The sequence below is a fragment of the Hyla sarda genome, chromosome 5 (genome assembly GCF_029499605.1).
Source record: "Hyla sarda isolate aHylSar1 chromosome 5, aHylSar1.hap1, whole genome shotgun sequence".
In the NCBI taxonomy this organism is placed as follows: domain Eukaryota; kingdom Metazoa; phylum Chordata; class Amphibia; order Anura; family Hylidae; genus Hyla; species Hyla sarda.
Window position 1 is genome coordinate 8,147,426 of NC_079193.1, and position 22,285 is coordinate 8,169,710.

General features: G+C 46.8%; 1 protein-coding gene across 2 annotated transcripts in view; it reads right to left on the reverse strand.

The window, feature by feature from the left end:
- LOC130272856 (vasoactive intestinal polypeptide receptor-like) overlaps positions 1–22,285 on the reverse strand; it is a 304,671-nt gene that overhangs the window by 11,568 nt on the left and 270,818 nt on the right. The window lies entirely within an intron of this gene.

Consider the following 22,285-nt stretch of genomic DNA (forward strand, 5'->3'; position numbering starts at 1 on the left):
GCCCCCCCCCCCCCCCCCCCACTATCCGTAACACAATATTTACTATTATTCTCCCAGATAACAAATCCATTTACTTTCTGTTGTAGAGGGTGTGATGAGGGCAGATAGAATTACCCTAGGCGCAGATGGCATTAACCCCTTGTGTTCGTGATGCCAGGGCTTGGTTTAACCGCTTCACCACCCAAAGGTATACCACTGGATCCTGGGCAAGGCACGGGGCAAATAATGACTCCAATGCCAAGTTATGGAACAACGGCAGCTTTACTGAGTCAGACGGATGTAACAGTCTATACAACTTGGCTAGGCCCAAGGAGGTGACCAGTGACTTCAGAGACCACAGGGCTTGCGGAGACTTACAGTGGACTTGGACAATTTGGATGCCAAGCTGACTTGAGACAGGATGACTTGGACTGACTTAACTGAGACTGACTATACCCCGTTTGTAGCTTACCAAGTGTTGACTTGGACATGGGGGGTAGTGGACTCGTGGATCCGTGGCTACGTGGTAGACTTTAGGCCTCCTCTGGACTCCTGACACACACTTACAGGACTTGACCTCACTGCAACTCACCTAAGCATGAAGAGTGAGCAGAGGCTCCACCCAGGACTTATATGGGGGAGACTCAGGAGGGGTCCCATAGGTCACCCTGTAGGTCACATGGTCACTGGTACCTTCCCTGATTACAATCACATGACAACATCTCTTAAAGGTATATATTAATATATGTACAATACATTATACAGTCAGGGTCATAAATGTTGTCCGCCCTGAAATCTTTCTAGAAAATGAAGTATTTCTCACAGGAAAGGATTGCAGTAACACATGTTTTGCTATACACATAGTTACATAGTTAGTATGGTTGAAAAAAGACATACGTCCATCAAGTCCAACATGTTTATTCCCTTTGTGTGTATTGGAACTAAACCAAAAAAAGGAGGAAAAAAAGCAAATTGGACATAATGTCACCAAACTCCAAAAATGGTCTGGACACAATTGGCCCCTTAACTTAATATTTGGTCGTACACCCTTTGGAAAAATAAGTGAAATCAGTGTCTTCCTATAACCATCAATAAGCTTCTTACACCTCTCAGCCGGAATGTTGGACCACTCTTCCTATAACCATCAATAAGCTTCTTACACCTCTCAGCCGGAATGTTGGACCACTCTTCCTATAACCATCAATAAGCTTCTTACACCTCTCAGCCGGAATGTTGGACCACTCTTCCTATAACCATCAATAAGCTTCTTACACCTCTCAGCAGGAATGTTGGACCACTCTTCCTTTACAAACTGCTCCAGGTCTCTTATTGGACGGCGCCTTTTCCCAACAGTAATTATAAGATCTCTCCACAGGTGATCAATGGGATTTAGATCTGGACTCAGTGCTGACACTTCAGAACTCTCCAGCGCTTTGTTGTCATCCATTTCTGGGGGCTTTTTGACGTATGTTTGGGGTCATTGTCCTGCTGGAAGACCCAAGATCTCGGACACAAACCCAGCTTTCTGACACTGGGCTGTACAGTGCGACCCAAAATCCATGAGTAATCCTCAGATTTCATCTCAGAGGCAGCAAAACAACCCCAAATCATCACTGACCTCCACCATATTTCACTGTAGGTTCTGTGTTCTTTTCTTTGTAGGCCTCATTCTGTTTTCAGTAAACAGTAGAATGATTTGCTTTACCAAAAAGCTCTATCTTGGTCTCATCTGTCCACAAGACGTTTTTCCAGAAGGATTTTGGTTACTCAAGTTCATTTTGGTAAAATGTAGTCTTGCTTTTATATGTCTCTGTGTCAGCAGTGGGGTCCTCCTGGGTCTCCTCCATAGTGGGGTCCTCCTGGGTCTCCTCCATAGTGGGGTCCTCCTGGGTCTCCTCCATAGTGGGGTCCTCCTGGGTCTCCTTCATAGTGGGGTCCTCCTGGGTCTCCTCCATAGTGGGGTCCTCCTGGGTCTCCTCCATAGTGGGGTCCTCCTGGGTCTCCTCCATAGTGGGGTCCTCCTGGGTCTCCTCCATAGTGGGGTCCTCCTGGGTCTCCTCCATAGTGGGGTCCTCCTGGGTCTCCTCCATAGTGGGGTCCTCCTGGGTCTCCTCCATAGTGGGGTCCTCCTGGGTCTCCTCCATACTGGGGTCCTCCTGGGTCTCCTCCATAGTGGGGTCCTCCTGGGTCTCCTCCATAGTGGGGTCCTCCTGGGTCTCCTCCATAGTGGGGTCCTCCTGGGTCTCCTCCATAGTGGGGTCCTCCTGGGTCTCCTCCATAGTGGGGTCCTCCTGGGTCTCCTCCATAGCGTTTTATTTCATTTAAATGTTGACGGAAAGTTCACGCTGACACTGATGCTTCCTGAGCCTGCAGGACAGCTTGAATATATTTGGAACTTGTTTGGGGCTGCTTATCCACCATCCGGACTATCCTTTCATCAATTTTTCTCTTCCGTCCACGCCCAGGGAGATTATCTACAGTGCCATGGGTTGCAAACTTCTTGATAATGTTGCGCACTGTGGACAAAGACAAATCTAGATCTCTGGAGATGGACTTGTAACCTTGAGATTGTTGATATTTTTCCACAATTTTGGTTCCCAAGTCCTCAGACAGTTCTCTTCTCCTCTTTCTATTGTCCATGCTTAGTGTGGCACACACAGACACACAGTGCAAAGACTAAGTGAACTTCTCTCCTTTTTATCTGCTTTCAGGTGGGATTTTTATATTGCCCACACCTGTTACTTGCCCCAGGTGAGTATAAAGGAGCATCGCATGGTTGAAACAATCTTATTTTCCCACAATTTTGAAAGGGTGCCAATAATTTTGTCCAGACCATTTTTGGAGTTTGGTGACATTATGTCCAATTTGGTTTTTTTCCTCCATTTTTTGGTTTAGTTCCAATACACACAAAGGGAATAAACATGTGTATAGCAAAACATGTGTTACTGCAATCCTTTCCTGTGAGGAATACTTCATTTTATAGGAAGATTTCAGGGGTGACAACATTTACGGCCATGACTGTATTACACACTGGCGGTGATATATACAAGACATAGGTGAGGGAGGGCACAGGGGTCACAGGATGGAGTCTGCCGGACAGGGGTGCAGCTCCTGTACTGGGCCTCCACATTCCTATAAAGGAACAATCCCAAAAATGACTTATCTCTACATTGGATTATTATCAGTGGGAAACACATGAGGAGCTTAGATACAGCAGCTCAGCAGGACGGCATTACACATGAATAACTTAGATACTCAACTCAGCAGACAGTGTAATACAAGATAGGCTTAGATACAGTGGTTCGGCATTTGGGATTATACGATTGTAAGAAATGCTTAGATACTCACCTCAGCAGACAGTATCACATATGATCATCTCCAGCACACAACTTAGTAGACGCCATATACCACAGAATCCCACATAGGGGCCCCTCACTAACAACGAAGAGAGATCTCATTAATAACAGGGGCCCCTCACTAACAACTAGGAGGGATCTCATTAATAACAGGGGCACCTCCCTAACAACTAGGAGGGATCTCATTAATAACAGGGGCCCCTCACTAACAACGAAGAGAGATCTCATTAATAACAGGGGCACCTCTCTAACAACTAGGAGGGATCTCATTAATAACAGGGGCCCCTCACTAACAACTATGAGGGATCTCATTAATAACAGGGGCACCTCCCTAACAACTAGGAGGGATCTCATTAATAACAGGGGCACCTCACTAACAACTAGGAGGGAACTCATTAATAACAGGGGCACCTCACTAACAACTAGGAGGGATCTCATTAATAACAGGGGCACCTCACTAACAACTAGGAGGGAACTCATTAATAACAGGGGCACCTCACTAACAACTAGGAGGGATCTCATTAATAACAGGGGCACCTCACTAACAACTAGGAGGGATCTCATTAATAACATGGGGCACCTCCCTAACAACTAGGAGGGATCTCATTAATAACAGGGGCCCCTCACTAACAACTAAGAGGGATCTCATTAATAACAGGGGCACCTCACTAACAACTAGGAGGGATCTCATTAATAAAAGGGGCCCCTCACTAACAACTAGGAGGGATCTCATTGATAACAGGGGCACCTCACTAACAACTAGGAGGGATCTCATTAATAACAGGGGCACCTCTCTAACAACTAGGAGGGATCTCATTAATAACAGGGGCCCCTCACTAACAACTAGGAGGGATCTCATTAATAACAGGGGCACCTCACTAACAACTAGGAGGGATCTCATTAATAACAGGGGCACCTCTCTAACAACTAGGAGGGATCTCATTAATAATAGGGGCACCTCACTAACAACTAGGAGGGATCTCATTAATAATAGGGGCCCCTCACTAACAACTAGGAGGGATCTCATTAATAACAGGGGCCCCTCACTAACAACTAGGAGGGATCTCATTAATAACAGGGGCACCTCACTAACAACTAGGAGGGATCTCATTAATAACAGGGGGCACCTCACTAACAACTAGGAGGGATCTCATTAATAACAGGGGCCCCTCACTAACAACTAGGAGGGATCTCATTAATAACAGGGGCCCCTCCCTAACAACTAGGAGGGATCTCATTAATAACAGGGGCCCCTCACTAACAACTAGGAGGGATCTCATTAATAACAGGGGGCACCTCACTAACAACTAGGAGGGATCCCATTAATAACAGGGGCCCCTCACTAACAACTAGGAGGGATCTCATTAATAACAGGGGCCCCTCACTAATAACTAGAAGGGATCTCAATAATAATAGGGGGCACCTCACTAACAACTAGGAGGGATCTCATTAATAACAGGGGCACCTCCCTAACAACTAGGAGGGATCTCATTGACAACAGGGGCCCCTCACTAACAACTAGGAGGGATCTCATTAATAACAGGGGCACCTCTCTAACAACTAGGAGAGATCTCATTAATAACAGGGGCCCCTCACTAACAACTAGGAGGGATCTCATTAATAACAGGGGCACCTCTCTAACAACTAGGAGGGATCTCATTAATAAAAGGTGGCACCTCCCTAACAACTAGGAGGGATCTCATTAATAACAGGGGCACCTCACTAACAACTAGGAGGGATCTCATTAATAACAGGGGCCCCTCACTAACAACTAGTAGGGATCTCATTAATAACAGGGGCCCCTCACTAACAACTAGGAGGGATCTCATTAATAACAGGGGCACCTCACTAACAACTAGGAGGGATCTCATTAATAACAGGGGCACCTCACTAACAACTAGGAGGGATCTCATTAATAACAGGGGCCCCTCACTAACAACTAGGAGAGATCTCATTAATAACAGGGGCACCTCTCTAACAACTAGGAGGGATCTCATTAATAACAGGGGCCCCTCACTAACAACTAGGAGGGATCTCATTAATAACAGGGGCCCCTCACTAACAACTAGGAGGGATCTCATTAATAACAGGGGCACCTCCCTAACAACTAGGAGGGATCTCATTAATAACAGGGGGCACCTCACTAACAACTAGGAGGGATCTCATTAATAACAGGGGGCACCTCACTAACAACTAGGAGGGATCTCATTAATAACAGGGGCACCTCACTAACAACTAGGAGGGATCTCATTAATAACAGGGGCCCCTCACTAACAACTAGGAGGGATCTCATTAATAACAGGGGCACCTCCCTAACAACTAGGAGGGATCTCATTAATAACAGGGGGCACCTCACTAACAACTAGGAGGGATCTCATTAATAACAGGGGCACCTCACTAACAACTAGGAGGGATCTCATTAATAACAGGGGCCCCTCACTAACAACTAGGAGGGATCTCATTAATAACAGGGGCACCTCCCTAACAACTAGGAGGGATCTCATTAATAACAGGGGGCACCTCACTAACAACTAGGAGGGATCTCATTAATAACAGGGGGCACCTCACTAACAACTAGGAGGGATCTCATTAATAACAGGGGCACCTCACTAACAACTAGGAGGGATCTCATTAATAACAGGGGCCCCTCACTAACAACGAAGAGAGATCTCATTAATAACAGGGGCCCCTCACTAACAACTAGGAGGGATCTCATTAATAACAGGGGCCCCTCACTAACAACGAAGAGGGATCTCATTAATAACAGGGGGCACCTCACTAACAACTAGGAGGGATCTCATTAATAACAGGGGCCCCTCACTAACAACTAGGAGGGATCTCATTAATAACAGGGGCCCCTCACTAACAACTATGAGGGATCTCATTAATAACAGGGGCACCTCACTAACAACTAGGAGGGATCTCATTAATAACAGGGGGCACCTCACTAACAACTAGGAGGGATCTCATTAATAACAGGGGCACCTCACTAACAACTAGGAGGGATCTCATTAATAACATGGGGCACCTCCCTAACAACTAGGAGGGATCTCATTAATAACAGGGGCCCCTCACTAACAACTAAGAGGGATCTCATTAATAACAGGGGCACCTCACTAACAACTAGGAGGGATCTCATTAATAAAAGGGGCCCCTCACTAACAACTAGGAGGGATCTCATTGATAACAGGGGCACCTCACTAACAACTAGGAGGGATCTCATTAATAACAGGGGCACCTCTCTAACAACTAGGAGGGATCTCATTAATAACAGGGGCCCCTCACTAACAACTAGGAGGGATCTCATTAATAACAGGGGCACCTCACTAACAACTAGGAGGGATCTCATTAATAACAGGGGCACCTCACTAACAACTAGGAGGGATCTCATTAATAATAGGGGCACCTCACTAACAACTAGGAGGGATCTCATTAATAATAGGGGCACCTCTCTAACAACTAGGAGGGATCTCATTAATAATAGGGGCACCTCACTAACAACTAGGAGGGATCTCATTAATAACAGGGGCACCTCTCTAACAACTAGGAGGGATCTCATTAATAATAGGGGCACCTCACTAACAACTAGGAGGGATCTCATTAATAATAGGGGCCCCTCACTAACAACTAGGAGGGATCTCATTAATAACAGGGGCCCCTCACTAACAACTAGGAGGGATCTCATTAATAACAGGGGCACCTCACTAACAACTAGGAGGGATCTCATTAATAACAGGGGGCACCTCACTAACAACTAGGAGGGATCTCATTAATAACAGGGGGCACCTCACTAACAACTAGTAGGGATCTCATTAATAACAGGGGGCACCTCACTAACAACTAGGAGGGATCCCATTAATAACAGGGGCCCCTCACTAACAACTAGGAGGGATCTCATTAATAACAGGGGCCCCTCACTAATAACTAGAAGGGATCTCAATAATAATAGGGGGCACCTCACTAACAACTAGGAGGGATCTCATTAATAACAGGGGCACCTCCCTAACAACTAGGAGGGATCTCATTGACAACAGGGGCCCCTCACTAACAACTAGGAGGGATCTCATTAATAACAGGGGCACCTCTCTAACAACTAGGAGAGATCTCATTAATAACAGGGGCCCCTCACTAACAACTAGGAGGGATCTCATTAATAACAGGGGCACCTCTCTAACAACTAGGAGGGATCTCATTAATAAAAGGTGGCACCTCCCTAACAACTAGGAGGGATCTCATTAATAACAGGGGCACCTCACTAACAACTAGGAGGGATCTCATTAATAACAGGGGCCCCTCACTAACAACTAGTAGGGATCTCATTAATAACAGGGGCCCCTCACTAACAACTAGGAGGGATCTCATTAATAACAGGGGCACCTCACTAACAACTAGGAGGGATCTCATTAATAACAGGGGCACCTCACTAACAACTAGGAGGGATCTCATTAATAACAGGGGCCCCTCACTAACAACTAGGAGAGATCTCATTAATAACAGGGGCACCTCTCTAACAACTAGGAGGGATCTCATTAATAACAGGGGCCCCTCACTAACAACTAGGAGGGATCTCATTAATAACAGGGGCCCCTCACTAACAACTAGGAGGGATCTCATTAATAACAGGGGCACCTCCCTAACAACTAGGAGGGATCTCATTAATAACAGGGGGCACCTCACTAACAACTAGGAGGGATCTCATTAATAACAGGGGGCACCTCACTAACAACTAGGAGGGATCTCATTAATAACAGGGGCACCTCACTAACAACTAGGAGGGATCTCATTAATAACAGGGGCCCCTCACTAACAACTAGGAGGGATCTCATTAATAACAGGGGCACCTCCCTAACAACTAGGAGGGATCTCATTAATAACAGGGGGCACCTCACTAACAACTAGGAGGGATCTCATTAATAACAGGGGCCCCTCACTAACAACTAGGAGGGATCTCATTAATAACAGGGGCCCCTCACTAACAACTAGGAGGGATCTCATTAATAACAGGGGCACCTCCCTAACAACTAGGAGGGATCTCATTAATAACAGGGGGCACCTCACTAACAACTAGGAGGGATCTCATTAATAACAGGGGCACCTCACTAACAACTAGGAGGGATCTCATTAATAACAGGGGCCCCTCACTAACAACTAGGAGGGATCTCATTAATAACAGGGGCACCTCCCTAACAACTAGGAGAGATCTCATTAATAACAGGGGCACCTCTCTAACAACTAGGAGGGATCTCATTAATAACAGGGGGCACCTCACTAACAACTAGGAGGGGTCTCATTAATAACAGGGGCCCCTCATTAACAACTAGGAGGGATCTCATTAATAACAGGGGCACCTCTCTAACAACTAGGAGGGATCTCATTAATAATAGGGGCCCCTCACTAACAACTAGGAGGGATCTCATTAATAACAGGGGCCCCTCACTAACAACTAGGAGGGATCTCATTAATAACAGGGGCACCTCACTAACAACTAGGAGGGATCTCATTAATAACAGGGGCCCCTCACTAACAACTAGGAGGGATCTCATTAATAACAGGGGCACCTCCCTAACAACTAGGAGGGATCTCATTAATAACAGGGGGCACCTCACTAACAACTAGGAGGGATCTCATTAATAACAGGGGGCACCTCACTAACAACTAGGAGGGATCTCATTAATAACAGGGGCACCTCCCTAACAACTAGGAGGGATCTCATTAATAACAGGGGCCCCTCACTAACAACTAGGAGGGATCTCATTAATAACAGGGGCACCTCACTAACAACTAGGAGGGATCTCATTAATAACAGGGGCACCTCCCTAACAACTAGGAGGGATCTCATTAATAACAGGGGGCACCTCACTAACAACTAGGAGGGATCTCATTAATAACAGGGGGCACCTCACTAACAACTAGGAGGGATCTCATTAATAACAGGGGCACTTCCCTAACAACTAGGAGGGATCTCATTAATAACAGGGGCCCCTCACTAACAACTAGGAGGGATCTCATTAATAACAGGGGCCCCTCACTAACAACTAGGAGGGATCTCATTAATAACAGGGGCCCCTCACTAACAACTAGGAGGGATCTCATTAATAACAGGGGCACCTCACTAACAACTAGGAGGGATCTCATTAATAACAGGGCCCCTCACTAACAACTAGGAGGGATCTCATTAATAACAGGGGCACCTCCCTAACAACTAGGAGGGATCTCATTAATAACAGGGGCACCTCACTAACAACTAGGAGGGATCTCATTAATAATAGGGGCCCCTCACTAACAACTAGGAGGGATCTCATTAATAACAGGGGCCCCTCACTAACAACTAGGAGGGATCTCATTAATAACAGGGGCACCTCACTAACAACTAGGAGGGATCTCATTAATAACAGGGGCACCTCTCTAACAACTAGGAGGGATCTCATTAATAATAGGGGCACCTCACTAACAACTAGGAGGGATCTCATTAATAATAGGGGCCCCTCACTAACAACTAGGAGGGATCTCATTAATAACAGGGGCCCCTCACTAACAACTAGGAGGGATCTCATTAATAACAGGGGCACCTCACTAACAACTAGGAGGGATCTCATTAATAACAGGGGGCACCTCACTAACAACTAGGAGGGATCTCATTAATAACAGGGGGCACCTCACTAACAACTAGTAGGGATCTCATTAATAACAGGGGGCACCTCACTAACAACTAGGAGGGATCCCATTAATAACAGGGGCCCCTCACTAACAACTAGGAGGGATCTCATTAATAACAGGGGCCCCTCACTAATAACTAGAAGGGATCTCAATAATAATAGGGGGCACCTCACTAACAACTAGGAGGGATCTCATTAATAACAGGGGGCACCTCACTAACAACTAGTAGGGATCTCATTAATAACAGGGGGCACCTCACTAACAACTAGGAGGGATCCCATTAATAACAGGGGCCCCTCACTAACAACTAGGAGGGATCTCATTAATAACAGGGGCCCCTCACTAATAACTAGAAGGGATCTCATTAATAACAGGGGGCACCTCACTAACAACTAGGAGGGATCTCATTAATAACAGGGGCACCTCACTAACAACTAGGAGGGATCTCATTAATAACAGGGGCACCTCACTAACAACTAGTAGGGATCTCATTAATAACAGGGGGCACCTCACTAACAACTAGGAGGGATCCCATTAATAACAGGGGCCCCTCACTAACAACTAGGAGGGATCTCATTAATAACAGGGGCCCCTCACTAATAACTAGAAGGGATCTCAATAATAATAGGGGGCACCTCACTAACAATTAGTAGGGATCTCATTAATAACAGGGGCACCTCCCTAACAACTAGGAGGGATCTCACTGACAACAGGGGCCCCTCACTAACAACTAGGAGGGATCTCATTAATAACAGGGGCACCTCTCTAACAACTAGGAGAGATCTCATTAATAACAGGGGCACCTCACTAACAACTAGGAGGGATCTCATTAATAATAGGGGCCCCTCACTAACAACTAAGAGGGATCTCATTAATAACAGGGGCCCCTCACTAACAACTAGGAGGGATCTCATTAATAACAGGGGCACCTCACTAACAACTAGGAGGGATCTCATTAATAACAGGGGCCCCTCACTAACAACTAGTAGGGATCTCATTAATAACAGGGGCACCTACCTAACAACTAGGAGGGATCTCATTAATAACAGGGGGCACCTCACTAACAACTAGGAGGGATCTCATTAATAACAGGGGCACCTCTCTAACAACTAGGAGAGATCTCATTAATAACAGGGGCACCTCACTAACAACTAGGAGGGATCTCATTAATAACAGGGGCCCCTCACTAACAACTAGGAGGGATCTCATTAATAACAGGGGCCCCTCACTAACAACTAGGAGGGATCTCATTAATAACAGGGGCCCCTCACTAACAACTAGGAGGGATCTCATTAATAACAGGGGCCCCTCACTAACAACTAGGAGGGATCTCATTAATAACAGGGGCCCCTCACTAACAACTAGGAGAGATCTCATTAATAACAGGGGCACCTCACTAACAACTAGGAGGGATCTCATTAATAACAGGGGGCCCTCACTAACAACTAGGAGGGATCTCATTAATAACAGGGGCCCCTCACTAACAACTAGGAGGGATCTCATTAATAACAGGGGGCACCTCACTAACAACTAGGAGGGATCTCATTAATAACAGGGGCACCTCACTAACAACTAGGAGGGATCTCATTAATAACAGGGGCCCCTCACTAACAACTAGGAGGGATCTCATTAATAACAGGGGCACCTCACTAACAACTAGTAGGGATCTCATTAATAACAGGGGCCCCTCACTAACAACTAGGAGGGATTTCATTAATAACAGGGGCCCCTCACTAACAACTAGGAGGGATCTCATTAATAACAGGGGCCCCTCACTAACAACTAGGAGGGATCTCATTAATAACAGGGGCCCCTCACTAACAACTAGGAGGGATCTCATTAATAACAGGGGCACCTCACTAACAACTAGTAGGGATCTCATTGATAATGGGGGATATGATTTAATTCATTGTAAAAGAGATGATAAAACAGAAGAATTGTAAATACAGCTCTGGAGTAAATCAGATAACAGTAGAATTTGGCCATTAATAACTATGATCAGGGACTCGGCTGCTTTGTCTGTCGGAGTTTACACTGGTCTAAAATATGTCCCTTGTTTTATTCAAGCTCCGTAACATAGATACATAGTAACATAGTTTGTAAGGTTGAAAAAAGACAAGAGTCCATCAAGTTTAGCCAAAAACCCTACTGTGCTGACCCAGAGGAAAGCGAAAACTCCCATGAATTCCCATGTGAGCAAAAATTCCTTCCCGACTTCAATATGGGATCAGAATAAATCCCTGGATCAACGTTCTATCCCCATAAATCCACTATCCACAACCTGTCATATTACAACATCCAGGCCCCTTGAACTTGTTTATTGAGTCAGACAATCCCTGTCCGTGATGACGGTGAAACCTTCTTTCCTCTATACGGATGTATGCCCCCCTTGTCATGGCTACCGGCCGAGGTATAAAAAGATCCCTAGAAAGATCCCTGTACTGTCCATTCATATATCTGGACATTGTGATCAGATCCCCCTTAGAATTCTTTTCTCCAGACTAAGTAATCCCAAGCTTGATAACTTGTCTTGCCTCTGCTCCCCCATACTTTACACTGCTGCACAAACTCCACAGAACATACCATATTTTTCGCCGTATAAGACGCACTTTTTCTTCCCCAAAAATGGGGGGGGAAGTTGGTGCGTCTTATACGGCAAATACACATTAAAACCCTGTCATATCGCGGCGGTCCCTGCGGCCATCAACGGCCGGGTCCCGTGGCTAATACAGGACATCACCGATCGCAGTGATGCCCTGTATTAACCCTTCAAAGCTGACCGCCGCCTCTGAAGCGAAAGTGAAACTAACCCGGCTGCTCAGTCGGGCTGTTCGGGACCGGCGCGGTGAAATCGCGGCATCCCGAACAGCTTACAGGACACTGGGAGGGACCGTACCTGCCTCCTCGGTGTCCGATCGGTGAATGACTGCTCAGTGACGGGATCCCCTGCATGGCCGGCGCTCTCCGTCGTCATCATGTTGTCGTGCACGCCGTCCCGTGCGTAGAGACGTGCGTAGCGACGTGCAGGCGGCGACGGAGAGCGAGGATCCCGGGCAGCAGAGACGTTCCGGAGCGACGGGGACACCACGGGGACGCGGCGACAGCGATGGAGGGCGACATCCAGGGCAGCGGTGACGAGCGGTGACGGGTCCGGAGCAGCGGGGACACATGAGTATTACCTCCTATGCAGTGGTCTTCAACCTGCGGACCTCCAGGTGTTGCAAAACTACAACTCCCAGCATGCCCGGACAGCCAACGGCTGTCCGGGCATGCTAGGAGTTGTAGTTTTGCAACATCTGGAGGTCCGCAGGTTGAAGATCACTGTCCTATACTTTACATTGTATTTGGTCCAGAATCTTTTTTTTATAGATTTATCTCCTTAAAAATTGCGTCTTATAAGGCGAAAAATACGATAAGTCCATTACAGTAAAGACATAATAGACTGTGGGCGATGCTCTTCAGTAAGAAGTACGGGCCCGGAGAGCAGCTTCTCAGAGACGGTGTTTTCCCGGGCGGGTGAGACGGATGGTGATTCATGGTTTCGCAGTCATTACCGTTTGATTTCTCGATGCTCATTGCAGATGATGCCGCCGCCGCCGCACGTTAATGTCCCGGGCAGATATTAAATGGGAAATGTAAAGTGATTTCCTTCCTCCCTCCCGCACTTCAATCCTTTCCGTGCTTCTTCATTTGTCTACAAAACGTCTCCAATCGAAAGGACTTTACCTAATTAAAATCCCCCCCCCCCCCCCCCCCCCCGGCTGCTCCAGAGAAGAGCGGGGCCCCGGGCTCTGGGCTCCAGAAACATCTACAGAAAGGCACAAGATTCACCCATTTTGGGGCAAAAATCCATATGTGTAGGGTCCCAGTACCACAGTCACCGCTGGGAACCCGCACGATCTCCGCTGTGGCACCCCTGCCATCCAGTGCACGGAGTGAACTCCGCTCCATGCCCGATTACTGGCGATGCCAGCTGCCACGCCCCCTCCATTCACATCTATGGGAGGAGGCGTGACAGCTATGTACCCATCGGTGGGACTCCCGCCATCTAACATCTTATCCACTGTCCTTTGGACAGAGGTGTTTTCAACAGAGTACCCGTTTAAGGTTCTGGAGGTCTTACAATGTGTAAAAGGTTATTATGAATAATGCTTTGGTCACATGATCCTCCCAACCAATGGCTGCAAGACAAGTTCCTAGTCCACCCTCTCTGTCCCAGGAGAAGGGGTGGACCCAAACCTGGATCTAGTTTTGACTGGTTCCATGTGTCTTAGCTCAGCCTCTTCTAGACATAACTATACATAGGCCACATGTGCTCTACCTAGGTAAAAACCAGTCACTGTTCCTGCCCATACTGTCAGGATAATGTGCTCAAATTCTTACTCTCCGAATAGGAGTTATCTATGTTTTTGCTAGAGAGGAGAAGACTGTACAAGGGCCTCTCTGCAATACACTTATCTTTTAATCTGGCCTCAGTTCCGAGTCAGTGCTGCTTGGCTACCACATCATGGGAAATTTTCCTGCATATGTCCTTCTGGGTATTGCGCCACAGACCCAAGCTGTGCGACTAAAGAACAGTCTACCTATTACACCACAGTAAGTCAACCCTGTAGAGCAGTGGTCTCAAAATGGTGGCGGCACTCCATCCGTCTGGAGAAGAAAAAGTTTAGTCTCAAGGGGCGACACGCCTTCTTTACCATGAGAACTGTGAACTTGTGGAACAGTCTACCTCAGGAACTGGTCACAGCAGGAAAAATTAACAGCTTTAAAACAGGATTAGATATATTCCTGGAACAAAATAACATTAATGCTTATGAAGAAATATAAAATCCCATCCCTTCCCCAATATCGCGCCACACCCCACCCTTCAATTCCCTGGTTGAACTTGATGGACATGTGTCTTTTTTCGACCGTACTAACTATGTAACTATGTAACTATGTTGCAAAACTTCAACTCCCAGCATGCCTGGACAACCCTGTAGAGCAGTGGTGTCAAAGTGCGGCGGCCCTCCAGATGTTGCAAAACTTCAACTCCCAGCATGCCTGGACAGCTTTTGCAACATCTGGAGGGACACACTTTGAGACCACTGCTATGGAGACTCTCATGAGCAGTTTGTCACGGTTGATGTTCTACTGAGAACATTTACATCTGCAGGGGCGTTGCTAGGGGGGGGCTAAAGGGGCTGTAGCCCTGGGTCTCAGGCCCATATCCTCGGGTCTCAGGCTGCAGCTATGTGGTGGTTGTCAGTCTGTCAGAGGCGTGTCGGAGGGTGGGGCTAGGGGGCATGTTTTAGGGTGTGGTTAGGTGTGTGGCTGGGCTAGGGGCTCTAGCCCCGAGTCTTTTGGAGACCAACCAATGCTCCTGCACTTCTGCATTAGTTATTATACCTACACAAGTTAAGAAGAACCACAATTATATGAGATTCGCACAAGAAGTTCAGTGAAGTTGTTGCACAGAATCCTTGTGTCCAGTGGTCTCATTCCTGCACTTTCCACTACAGGAACAACTGCCTTGACGAAAAAGAGTGGTGGTCATCAGAGAACAATGGGTTAACTACACAACCCCGACACATGACCTATACTAAGGACTACTATTTCCAGCATAACCCTGAAGGAAAGTAGAAAGTGTTCCCTGCTCCATCTGTGATCTGCAGGGAAGCTCAGCATCAAGTGATCAGTTCTGCTGCAGCACCACCGCAGGCAGAATGAGGTATTACACTGTACTACATTAAAACCATTGAGCTGTATGGACATGCTGGGTCCTTCAGGTGGGGGGGGGGGGGGGAGCTCTGTCTGATAGATGAGGGTCCTGAATGCTTCCATCCCCCCTCATAGATGTATGTCAGAGAGCAGGAGGACATGTAGTGCGTCTGACCTTTGACTACATTATATAGCAGTATATTTACTGCACGTTTTTACCGCGGCTGTCAGCTCTCAATGGGTTTTCATAGTGGCCATAAAAGAGATCTACGAGGAGCGGACTCAGCGGTTATTGTCTCATCCAGGCATAACAATAGAGGAATGTGGCTTCACCTTCACTGAACCGTCCCATTATACTAAAGGCAGCGTAACGTCACGTGCGACAATTCACATACCGATAGGTAAATGTCAGGCGCCTTAATGGACGGGCAGCAATTCTCCGACACTTTGGTCGCTTACATTATAGTAACATTTACATTTCTATTCCTGTCCGTCTGCTCGGGCTGCGATAAAAGTGGAGGCGGGAATTCAAGTTCAATTAATTAGTATGCAAAGTGCGGATTCTACCGTAAGGTTCTCAGTGACTCGTGAGCGCGGTATTAAACATAATTCTATAAAACAGGGAAAAGAAGAATTACTGTTCACCCCATGTCTGCAACTAGACCGCTAAACTGTTCTATATTATACTGTATAGACTTTTACTTCGTTTTATTGTATTTATTTATTCGTTTTTACATTTATTTTTATTTATTTTTTTAAGTAATTTTTTATTTATTTATTATGGTTTTGGGCTTTAACCCTGAAGGGGCAAAAAAAGCTGCAAACAGTGCTCCATATCTCAGCATCATGTAATGCTTATTTATATAAGACATAGGTGGGAATAGTGAGGAGAATTGTAAATACAAATGACTAGTCGTTTTGGGTTGATTTTGGCTTTAAAGGGGTACTCCGGTGGAAAACTTATTTTTTATTTTTTTTTAATCAACTGGTGCCAGAAATGTAAACAGATTTTGTAAATTACTTCTATTAAAAAATCTTAATCCTTCCAGTACTTATAAGCTGCTGAATAATACGGAGGAAATTATTTTTTTTTTGTAACACAGAGCTCTCTGCTGACATCATGACCACAGAGCTCTCTGCTGACATCACTGTCCATTTTAGGAACTGTCCAGAGCAGCATATGTTTTCTATGGGGATTTTAACCTACTCTGGACAGTTCTTAAAATGGACAGAGGTGTCAGCAGAGAGCACTGTGGTCATGATGTCAGCAGAGAGCTCTGTGTTCCAAAAAGAAAAGAATTTCCTCTGTAGTATTCAGCAGCTAATAAGTACTGGAAGGATTAAGATTTTTTAATAGAAGTAATTTACAAATCTGTTTCACTTTCTGGCACCAGTTGATTTAAAAAAATAAAAATAAAATAAAAAAGTTTTCCACGGAGTACCCCTTTAAACCAAAACATTGCCTCCCGTCCTGAATCAGATCGGAGATGTAGAGATTTTATATATTTTTTTTATTATTATGCTTTAGATTTTGTTTATTTAAAGGGGTATTCCAGGGGAATTTTTTTTTTTATATATATCAACTGGCTCTAGAAAGTTGAACAGATTTGTAAATTACTTCTATTAAAAAATCTTAATCCTTTCAGTACTTATGAGCTTCTGAAGTTGAGTTGTTCTTTTCTGTCTAATTGCTCTCTGATGACACGTGTCTCGGGAACCGCGCAGTTTAGAAGAGGTTTGCTATGGGGATTTGCTTCTAAACTGGGCGGTTCACAAGACAGGTGTCATCAGAGAGCACTTAGACAGAAAAGAACAACCTTAACTTCAGAAGCTCATAAGTACTGAAAGGATTAAGATTTTTTATACAAATAACTTACAAATCTGTTTAACTTTCTGGAGCCAGTTGATATATAAAAGAAGTTTTTGCCTGGATAATCCCTTTAAGGGCTTGTTAAGCACTTGAAAAAAGTCAGCATTTCACCCCAAACAGCACCACCATGGCCCGTGGGCTGTGTCTGGTATTGCAGCTTCATTAAATGACTGTTGATGAGATGCAGTACCACAAATAACCTTCCACACAAAGCTGGCGCTGTTTTCCCGATAGCAGAACTTTATTTATTTTTTCTCTTTTTTTCGTTTTTCTTCTTAAATCCTTTAAGCCACATAGAGATAATACTGGAAAGAGAAGGACAGGAAGCGGTGAAAGGTTTTATTTCCGACCTCGGCGCTAAATGGATGTTTAGCTTCTGTTAATCTGATAAAACGCTGGAGATCTTCCAGGTTCCTTGAAGGATTCTGCTAATAAAAGGGACGACGGGAGAGATTTCTCAATGTTATTGCAGGGCGATGCATTATTTGGCGCTAGGATTTCCCCGACTGTGGTTTGGACGCGGTCAGTAAACCCTAACATGGCACATAGAGCATTCTCCTTGTAATACAGGACTCACTTTTTAACCATTTCCCTGCCATGGATGTAACTGTACGTCAGGGCAGAGATGGTGAACACAGCCACAGATGTGACCGTTACAACTTGCCATAATTTAAGACAGTAGTCTCAAACTGTGGCCCTCCAGATGTTGCAAAACTTCAACTCCCAGCATGCCCGGACAGCCGGGCATGCTGGGAGTTGAAGTTTTCCAACATCTCGAGGGCCACAGTTTGAGACCACTGGTTTAGGACACCATGCGCTTCTTCCCCCCCCAAACATTGTTATTTGGAACAAAGTTGCATGAAGGTGCTGGGGGGGGGGGGAACCAGATACTGCCCATCACCTGCCCAATACCATCCCTACAGTGGGTGATCATGGTGGGGGCAACATCATGTCTGGGGGAAACCAGGCACTGCCCATCACCTGCCCAATACCATCCCTACAGTGATCATGGTGGGGGCAACATCATGTCTGGGGGAAACCAGGCACTGCCCATCACCTGCCCAATACCATCCCTACAGTGATCATGGTGGGGGCCGCATCATGTCTGGAGGAAACCAGGCACTGCCCATCACCTGCCCAATACCATCCCTACAGTGATCATGGTGGGGGCAGCATCATGTCTGGGGGAAACCAGGCACTGCCCATCACCTGCCCAATACCATCCCTACAGTGATCATGGTGGGGGCAGCATCATGTCTGGGGGAAACCAGGCACTGCCCATCACCTGCCCAATACCATCCCTACAGTGATCATGGTGGGGGCAGCATCATGTCTGGAGGAAACCAGGCACTGCCCATCACCTGCCCAATACCATCCCTACAGTGATCATGGTGGGGGCAGCATCATATCTGGGGGAAACCAGTCACTGCCCATTACCTGCCCAATACCATCCCTACAGTGATCATGGTGGGGGCCGCATCATGTCTGGAGGAAACCAGGTACTACCCATCACCTGCCCAATACCATCCCTACAGTGATCATGGTGGGGGCAGCATCATGTCTGGGGGAAACCAGGTACTGCCCATCACCTGCCCAATACCATCCCTACAGTGATCATGGTGGGGGGCAGCATCATGTATAGAGGAAACCAGGCACTGCCCATTAACTGCCCAATACCATCCCTACAGTGATCATGGTGGGGGCAGCATCATGTCTGGGGGAAACCAGGCACTGCCCATCACCTGCCCAATACCATCCCTACAGTGATCATGGTGGGAGCAGCATCATGTCTGGAGGAAACCAGGCACTGCCCATTAACTGCCCAATACCATCCCTACAGTGATCATGGTGGGGGCAGCATCATGTCTGGAGGAAACCAGGCACTGCCCATCACCTGCCCAATACCATCCCTACAGTGATCATGGTGGGGGCAGCATCATGTCTGGGGGAGACCAGGCACTGCCCATCACCTGCCCAATACCATCTCTACAGTGATCATGGTGGGGGCAGCATCATGTCTGGGGGAAACCAGGTACTGCCCATCACCTGCCCAATACCATCCCTACAGTGATCATGGTGGGGGCAGCATCATGTCTATAGGAAACCAGGCACTGCCCATCACCGGCCCAATACCATCCCTACAGTGATCATGGTGGGGGCAGCATCATGTCTGGAGGAAACCAGGCACTGCCCATCACCTGCCCAATACCATCCCTACAGTGATCATGGTGGGGGCAGCATCATGTCTGGGGGAAACCAGGCACTGCCCATCACCTGCCCAATACCATCCCTACAGTGATCATGGTGGGGGCAGCATCATGTCTGGAGGAAACCAGGCACTGCCCATCACCTGCCCAATACCATCCCTACAGTGATCACGGTGGGGGCAGCATCATGTCTGGGGGAAACCAGGCAGTGCCCATCACCTGCCCAATACAATCCCTACAGTGATCATGGTGGGGGCAGCATAATGTCTGGAGGAAACCAGGCACTGCCCATCACCTGCCCAATACCATCCCTACAGTGATCATGGTGGGGGCAGCATCATGTCTGGGGGATACCAGGTACTGCCCATCACCTGCCCAATACCATCCCTACAGTGATCATGGTGGGGGCAGCATCATGTCTGGTGGAAACCAGGCACTGCCCATCACCTGCCCAATACCATCCCTACAGTGATCATGGTGGGGGCAGCATCATGTCTGGGGGACACCAGGCACTGCCCATCACCTGCCCAATACCATCCCTACAGTGATCATGGTGGGGGCAGCATCATGTCTGGAGGAGACCAGGCACTGCCCATTACCTGCCCAATACCATCCCTACAGTGATCATGGTGGGGGCCGCATCATGTCTGGGGGAAACCAGGCACTGCCCATCACCTGCCCAATACCATTCATACAGTGATCATGGTGGGGGCGGCATCATGTCTGGGGGAAACCAAGTACTGCCCATCCCCTGCCCAATACCATCCCTACAGTGATCATGGTGGGGGCAGCATCATGTCTGGGGGAAACCAGGCACTGCCCATCACCTGCCCAATACCATCCCTACAGTGATCATGGTGGGGGCAGCATCATGTGTGGAGGAAACCAGGCACTGCCCATCACCTGCCCAATACCATCCCTACAGTGATCATGGTGGGGGCAGCATCATGTCTGGGGAGACCAGGTACTGCCCATCACCTGCCCAATACCATCTCTACAGTGATCATGGTGGGGGCAGCATCTTGCTGTATGAACCGGGGGACTGGTCAGGGTTTAGGGAAAGCTGAATGGAACAATGTACAGTAATATTCTTAATAAAAACCTGATCCAGGGTCCAGCAACATAAAACTTTCTGAAACCCTAGTTGAGATCCTAAACCTCCTTTGTCCTTGCGGAAGCCATCATCAATGCACGGATACAATGTAAACATCTACAGTTCCTTTATAACTATAATCTGCTACAATGTTGTGAAGTATTTCCCCACGTTGTCACGCTTGCTTTCGGCTCCCCCGCAGGACGCTCCGCGATGTTTTTATGATCTGTCGATAAATCTCCCAGAAACTTAGTTGCAATAGTGAAGAGAATTCCCCTCATTATCTGTAACAAGAGTTAATGAGGATCAATCTGACAAGTATTTTGCTGGTCTGCACAGCCGCGCCGAGCACAAAAGAGCCGCCGCACGGTTCAGCCACAGCCGCTCGGCACGAAATGCCGCTGGAAAGATGCCGGTAGAGCTTATGCCCCAATAAACAAGTTCTCTTCAGAAGCCTCCGAGCCCCAGACACAGAACGGCGCAGGAGATGGAATGTGTCTTAATTAGGAAGCAAGTGCCAGGAGGAGGCTCCGAAAGTGCAACATTGTTGTTGACAGTCGGTCTCGTTGATACATTATTTGTAAACATAAACATCAACAAGTTTAAAAAAAAGCTTTAAAAGATTATAGTGATAGGTGATCCCTGTTCTACCAGTAAAAATCTCCCCTCCAGCTCTATCTATATACTGTTGCTGCTATCTCTATGGGATCAGGATATATAGTAGTTATACACCTCCCCTCCAGCTCTATCTATATACTGCTGATGCTGTCTCTATGGGATCAGGATATATAGCAGTTATAAACCTCCCCTCCAGCTCTATCTGTATACTGCTGCTGTAGTCTCTATGGGATCAGAATATATAGTAGTTATACACCTCCCCCTAGCTCTATCTGTATACTGCTGCTATCTCTATGGGATCCGGATATAAAGTAGATATAACCCTCTCCTCCAGCTCTATCTCTATACTGCTGCTATCTCAATGGGATCAGGATATAAAGTAGATATACCCCTCTCCTCCAGCTCTATCTGTATACTGCTGCTATCTCTATGGGATAAGGATATATAGTAGATATACCCCTCTCCTCCAGCTCTATCTGTATACTGCTGCTATCTCTATGGGATCAAGAATCTTTATCCCATAGAGATAGCAGCAGTTTACATATAGAGCTGGAGGATATATAGTAGTTATACACCTCTCCTCCAGCTCTATCTGTATACTGCTGCTATCTATATAGGATCAGGATATATAATAGATATACATCTCCCCTCCAGCTCTATCTGTATGCTGCTGCTTTCTCTATGGGATCAGGATATATAGTAGTTATGCACCTCCCTCCAGCTCTATCTATATAGGATCAGGATATATAATAGATATACACCTCCCCTTCAGCTCCATCTGTATACTGCTGCTATCTATATAGGC